Genomic DNA, 7,136 nt, shown 5'->3' on the forward strand with positions numbered 1-7,136 from the left:
GTTGGGTTTGTTCAGCCTGGAGAAGACAAGGTTCCAGGGAGACCTTATAGCAGCCTTCCAGTACTTAAAGGGGATTTATGAGAAAGATGGGGACAAACTTTTTAGCAGGGCCTGTTACAACAGGGCAAGAGGTAATGGTTTTAAACTAAGAAAGGATAGAATTAGACTGGATATAAGGAAGAAATTTTTTACAATGAGGGTGGTAAAACACTGGGACAGATTGTCCAGAAAAGTAGTAGATGCCCCATCCCTGGAAACATTCGAGGTCAAGTTGGACAGGCCACTGAGTAATCTAATGTAGTTGAAGATATCGCTGATCATTGCAGGGGGTTGGACTAGATAACCTCTAAAAATCCCTTCCAGCCCAAACTATTCTATGATTCTATATGATAAAACAAAACATTACACAGCTGCTAAGTCATTGGCCAGGATTCATCTTCTGCAGTGATAGGTGTCCTATTCTGATGGAAGAAAAACTATATTACATGGGCTTATAATTTTAAACTGTCTTATAATGTATATCCACAAGCAGGAAAGGAAAAGGTGAATAGAGTTCGTAAATGCGACTTTATTTCTAATGTTGCCTAACACGTGATGGCAAAACTGTATTACAATAACAACTAGAGGGTACCCTTCTTTCCCTTTCCTTTTCCTTCCTCTCTCTCTTTCCCTTCCATTTTCCATGCTTTTTCTACTCTTCAAAAAAGATTGGACATAAATATTTTTAAAAATGGCCTGACATCAACAAAATTCATCATTGAGGTCAGAAAGTTAGACCTACAGGATATGTTTCTGCCAGAAGAGCTAACGTCAGGCTTGACAATGGTAACAGATGGTCACCCCTTGTGTAGAGCAGCACCAGAGGAGAGTGAGGAGCACACTTTGCCAACAGGTTTCACAGATATTTATTGATAACAGTGAAATGCTGAGGTTTGGGATGGTTGGTTCATTTCCAAGATCTGCGCAGCAGTATGCTCTAGTATTACAGACTTTTCTGTTTCTTTTTCTGCCTTCATGTCTTATTCCAGTTCTCTCGCTCTCTCCCCCACTCCTGGGACTTCATTCTCATCTTCACATCTTCACTGGCCTGTTTCCACCTGACTTTTTTTCACTTAGCCAACTACGGTCTTCAGTATTTAGATTTCTTCTTTTTCCTTATCAGCATATCCAAAATTATAAACTTCTCACATAGTTTTCCCATCTGACTGCCACACATCCAGATCTGTTGTCTCTTCCCATGCTCCCTTCCTGCACCCAGCAGTTAGTCATTTGAGTTCAGTCTCTTTCTTATCAGTTCCTCCCAGGTCTCAGATCTTTCTCCCATACTTTTTACCACGGAAATGCCTGTCATTTCATCTTTGCCAGCTTCCCGGTCTCAAAAAATCCAGAGAAGACATCTTGCACTCCTGTGCTCAGCTGAACCAGCCTCCTTAGTGCAGCTTCGGCTCTAAGCAAATGAAGAGCAGGGGAAAGACAGACCCCCTGGCTTAAAAACAATAACATTGGGAGAGACAAAACCAGGCAGCATCTGAATATACCTGACTGGAGAACAGCTAAACATACACAAATTAGCTACAACTCTAACAAACTGCTATTTAGCATGTGTGAACGGAACTTCCAAGTGTTCATGAACTGGAAAAAATTAAATTACTTTTTTAGGAAGGTTCCAAATGGTCCTCAACTAAACTAATACTTATCACCCTGCCAATTTACAAGTCTCTTCTCCATTGCCTGCAGCTCCTAGAGTTCTTAAAAAGTAAGTATTACAAGGAATGCATTAGCAAGAAGTAAAATAATATGTCTCAATCTTTTTCTTAGATATACCTGAGCCATTGGCCGGGTACACTAAGGATATGCAGTCTGAGGCAGAGCTCCAGCATACAAAATTTCAGGTTGAATCACTGAAGTTTAGCAAACTTGTAAGAGCTAAAAGCAGTTTAAGATAATGGCAATGTCAGGAAGAAACACAGGAGGGGCAGTAGAATACCTGAGAGTTATTCCTCTTGTATGGAAACCTCAGCTATTTTCTCAATGCTTATCTGAATGGAAACCAAGACCCAGTAGGCCTCGTATGTTAATTTGGAACTGAACAGAACACTAAAATATCGTAAACCTGTGAAAATGGTGACTAGTTCGGCTGCCCAGTGACCAAAGAACTCTGCACATATCCATTGATCTTCTATTAAAATTAATGTTAGGTCTTTGCATATATTTTTTTTTCCTTCCTAGAAAGAGACATGAATGGACATTGGAAGACAGAATTTGATGCTAAGCCTAGTATCTTTGGATTTCTTTTTTTCCCAATATGAAAGTCGTTCTTTAACATGCTAGTCACATTTCACTATGATTCTAAATAAGCTGCCTCTCAGCCTATTATGGTTTAGTATGTTTTCCTGTATATTTAGGAAGAGTTGTCAAAACTTTCAGGTGCAGCAGATAAGCCCACAAAGCAGAGCTTCAACAAAATAAAGAAGGAGATGGTATAAATTCTGAAATATATCAAGGCTAGATTACCTTTGTTGCTTTGTATATCTAAGATTTGAATTGATTTTTCTGGTATGAAAACAATGGGGGGAAGGGATTTCTGATATAATGCTTTGCAGAAAACGGGAAAGTCAATAATACACAGACAGCTCAAAAATATAGTATTTACTGATTCAGTGAAGCATGTTTTTAGTAGATTACAATGGCAAGTTGCAACCTAACAGAAGTATATCAGTTAGATTTCTTAGAAATTATATCTATTCTTGTAATACATGAGTTTACATGATCCTATAAAATCTTTAAACACCTTAACTTTTTATTAAGTTCTTGAAGGGCACAATTTATTTTTTATTTTTTTTTAAAAAGGCAATCTGCCATAAATTAATAAAAAGTTGGGGTATGACACAATTCAGATAATAACAAAATGCAAGTTTGAAAAAATGGGATATGATAACATAAACCATAACTTTATGAAAGACCAGATGTTTAGCAAATAAAGTAACAGTCTAATTGCCAGAACTAGTACTGAAACTTGAATTTTAAACTGAAAATGCAGGCAGAATATATTCCTATTACCGTTAGCTACATTAATTTTTAACAACTGAGACCGTGTGTCTGTGTGCGACAAAAGAGCATGGTTTTTAAGGGTCAGGATCTGGATTCTGAACTGAATTTCATATTTTGTCAAAACACCACCATTTCAAGCTACCATCTTGATTTCTTACCAAGACATAAGGAAAAGTAGCCATCCTGTACCATTTAGTGTCATTTTCTCCATCATTTTGACTTTTTTAGAAAACACTCGTGAATATCAAAAAGCTCACTTAGTTTGAGGGGTCAATGAGATTATATGCTAATGCAGCCATCTACCAAGCTTAATAAAGGCTGGGTGTTTCAATCTTACCATTCTATTATCTGTTGTTGGTGGCGTTGCTTTTTTTCAGAGAATGACAGGTTTGGGTTTTATTATCAAAGCCTGTTTGTAATAAATGACAAATACCTCTTCAAGTTACAGTACTGAAAATGAATACAATAAAGTTGTTGAGTAATATACCTTGTAGTAGAAAAAAAAAACATTTTAAAAGAACTTTACTAAAGAACAAGGGCTCAACTTAGTATTTCTTTAAAATGGTAAGCAAATATCAGAAATTTTTCTACCACGTGAAAGCTGGGAAGCTTGGATAGCCAGGAACTTCACACTTTTGCATCAGCTAATATCAATGTGATTATCCTTCACAACATATGCAAAGAGGGACCAGTGTGTAATGCCTTATACCTCTCCTATGCTACAACAGGCAACTCTCAAGTCAGGAGAAATGGACTTGGTGAAAAAAAACCACCGTGAAAAAGCAACCAGATAAAATATAGTATTTAACAGGCTATCCTCCGTAGCGACATGCACTCATTCATTTTTGAGCTATTAATGACTACTCTAGCCACAACAGGTTGAAATATAGCCTAAATTTAACTGTATTTATACAGTGTAGATTTACATCCCTTTACCATCCCAAACGTCTGCTCTTGAAGCCAGGCAGTTTCATGCATTCAAAACATTCTGCTAATGTATCAGCCACTTCTTGATTTTGTTACTGATCTTAATGAAAATGGGATCGAGAGTTCATTTTCTCGGATTAAAACCATAAACTAGTTAGTGAAGAGTCTTGAGCCTTTCTCTCTTTGGGCTAAAACAGCATAGTGCCAGCTGACTATGTCTGAGGAATTGGTTAGGGTGACAAAAAACACCCCTAAAACCTTCCTCCTTGGGGTAAACAAATGAACAAAGGTTCTCTAGGAAGTAGGTGAGTCCTGTGAACTGAGATTTCCCAGAGTTTCATGTTTATTTTTTTTTGGGGGGGGGGGACTTTTCTTAAACCCTGTGGTTTAAGAAGGATTTAGAAGCAATGTATGGAGGTCTTGAGAGGATGTGTTATCCTACACTCCTCATCCCCTAATGAGTGATGGGATGTGTTTTACAGCACAGCCTGACCATGACAAAGGAGATGGTCTCATTTCATACTGTCTCCTCCACGAGACAGCATTTTGTTTCCAGGCCCAGTTTCACCTGTAACATACTTCTTCCTGTATTCACTGTTGTTACCCAACTGGCCCTACTCCCCATTCCCATCACCTTTGCCATTCCTATTCCTCAGATCCTCATGGCATCAGTTCTCCTTTTTGCACATTTTATCTTCCACTATTAGACCAGAGCATTCGATTTTGCAGTGTCAGATTCAACTTCTCTGAATACAGGCTTTCCAAAACAAATATTTTGGAACAGGGCTATGAGGACCACAGTTTAATGTCAAAATGTCCTATGCCAAAAAACCCACAAACCCATTGTACTTTCCATTTTTCCACAGACGTATTAACTAAGCTGCTTCTGTTAAGAATAAGGTCTGAGGTTTAACTTTCATGTTCTTTCTGTATCAGTGATTCTATGACTTCTCCTCCAAGTGGTAGCATTTTTTTATAGCGCTCAGCAGGGGGTTGAGAGCTGTGGTTTTAGCTTTGCTTCTTTTCTATACTCATTTTCTATACTATTTTTTAAAATCATTTTGAAGTATGTTATTTATATAATAGGTGTATATATATATAGCATGTGCACGTGCACACATTTAGGTATGAATATATAACTTCAGACAGAAAGTATTTGGATTAAAGGACACATATGTATATGTGTATATACATCTATAACATATATGGAAGGAAAAAAGACGTGTATATCCTATTTTCATACTCTAATTTTGATTATTTTGAGTTTTGCTAAAGCTTTAAATGACATGTGATCTAAATAATACACAATTAAATGGCGAAGGTAAAATTACCCAAAATTCTTGTTATAAAGTAAGGATTTTTCATATGCTGCTGTCTACATTTGTACTTACTACCTTAAGCACGGCAAAGTGTTTTTACTCATAAAATGAACACAAGGTAGCAAAAAAAAAAAACCCACAGTATATTTCTTTCTTATTACTTTTATTGTTGAAGAGACCCTTTTTAATTGCGACATAAGAGAGGGGAGTTTACCTTGAAAAGAAAATAGCTTGTCTTTGAAATACAAGAATTTGATGGTGTGCTATTGTTGCCTGCCAACAATGAGCTAAAGAGGTTAATGGATCATAGTCTGGCAAACAGCCACGCCACCTCTGGCTCCATACATTTAACTGAGTGATCCGGGGTAAGGTTTGGAGCTGTTATTTTATATTTTTTTTCATCGGGGCATGAATTGTTGGTAAATAAAAGTTCGGTTTTATCCAAGCTTTTTCCCGAAAACAGCACCACTTATCTTGCTTTCCACAGCGGGAGGAGGGAGGGAAACCCACCCGCCCTCCGAGGGCTGGGGCACCGCGCTCCGCGGCCGCCGGCCCGCTCCCCCCCGCGCCGCCCGGCGCAACATGCGCGGGGCCACGGCGCACGCCTTTGGCGGGGCGGACACCTGCGCGGCGGAGCGCGGGCCTCCGCAGGTGTCTCCCAGGTACCGGGGGCCGGCTCCTCCGCCGCTGGGCACTACCTGGCCGCCCCCCCGGGGCTCCTCTCTCCCCTCCCTTCCTCCCCGCGGTGCACAAAACCCCGGGGGGGCAGTCCCGGGGGTCCTCTACACACACACCCTGTCCCCCCCGGAAAACTCCACTGGCAAGAGGTAATGGTTTTAAACTAAGAAAGGATAGAATTAGACTGGATATAAGGAAGAAATTTTTTACAATGAGGGTGGTAAAACACTGGGACAGATTGTCCAGAAAAGTAGTAGATGCCCCATCCCTGGAAACATTCGAGGTCAAGTTGGACAGGCCACTGAGTAATCTAATGTAGTTGAAGATATCGCTGATCATTGCAGGGGGTTGGACTAGATAACCTCTAAAAATCCCTTCCAGCCCAAACTATTCTATGATTCTTATAATGCAAATCACAAAGCGAGCAACTTTCAATGCTGTTGTGGCTATTTTTGATTTCTCTCCCGAGAACGGGCTTTTTTGGTGTGCGTGTTGCTTTTTTTTTCCCCCCCCTTTCCGTGTGATTGTTATAATTATGCTTTCCCTCCCTCCTCCGCCTGCTCCCCCCCCCTCCCCTCCCCACTACGAAGCCAAGCGGTAACGATGCACCCTCCTCGGTCCTCTCCAGCGGGTCATTCCGCTCGGGCAGAAGGTGAGCCGAGCCGGAGAGAAGCGGCGTTTGCCGGGCATTGCCGTGGGGCACCGCACCGCTGCCTCTCCGCACTGCTCCCTCCCCGCACCGCTGTCTCCCCGCACCGCTGCTTCCTCATCCCGCCGCCCCCCGCCTCCCGGGGCCGCCGGCAGCTCTCGGGGACACCCCGTTCCCCCTCTCCGCCCCTCTCTTCCCCTCCCCTCCAGCCGCGTCCCGGCCCGGCCAGCCTCCCCAGCGCCTCCCCTACGCCTGGGGGAGCGCGGAGGGTCCGCTGCGCACCCGCGTAGCGCCGGCGGAGGGCCCTGCCCTGCCCTGCCCTTCCCGCGGCCGGCACCTGCCTGCGCTGCCCGCCTTAGCGGGCTGGGAGGGAAGGAAAGAGGGAGGGATGGATGGAGGGAGGGACGGAAGGAGGGAGGAAGGAGGGAGGAAAGCTCCTGCGTGCGCGGGGAGAGGCTCAGGCTCCCAGCTGGGCGCTACCGGCAGCCGCTGCCGTGCTGCACCGCGGGCGG

This window comes from Calidris pugnax, unplaced genomic scaffold (assembly GCF_001431845.1).
Source record: "Calidris pugnax isolate Ruff unplaced genomic scaffold, ASM143184v1 scaffold219, whole genome shotgun sequence".
NCBI classification, from domain to species: domain Eukaryota; kingdom Metazoa; phylum Chordata; class Aves; order Charadriiformes; family Scolopacidae; genus Calidris; species Calidris pugnax.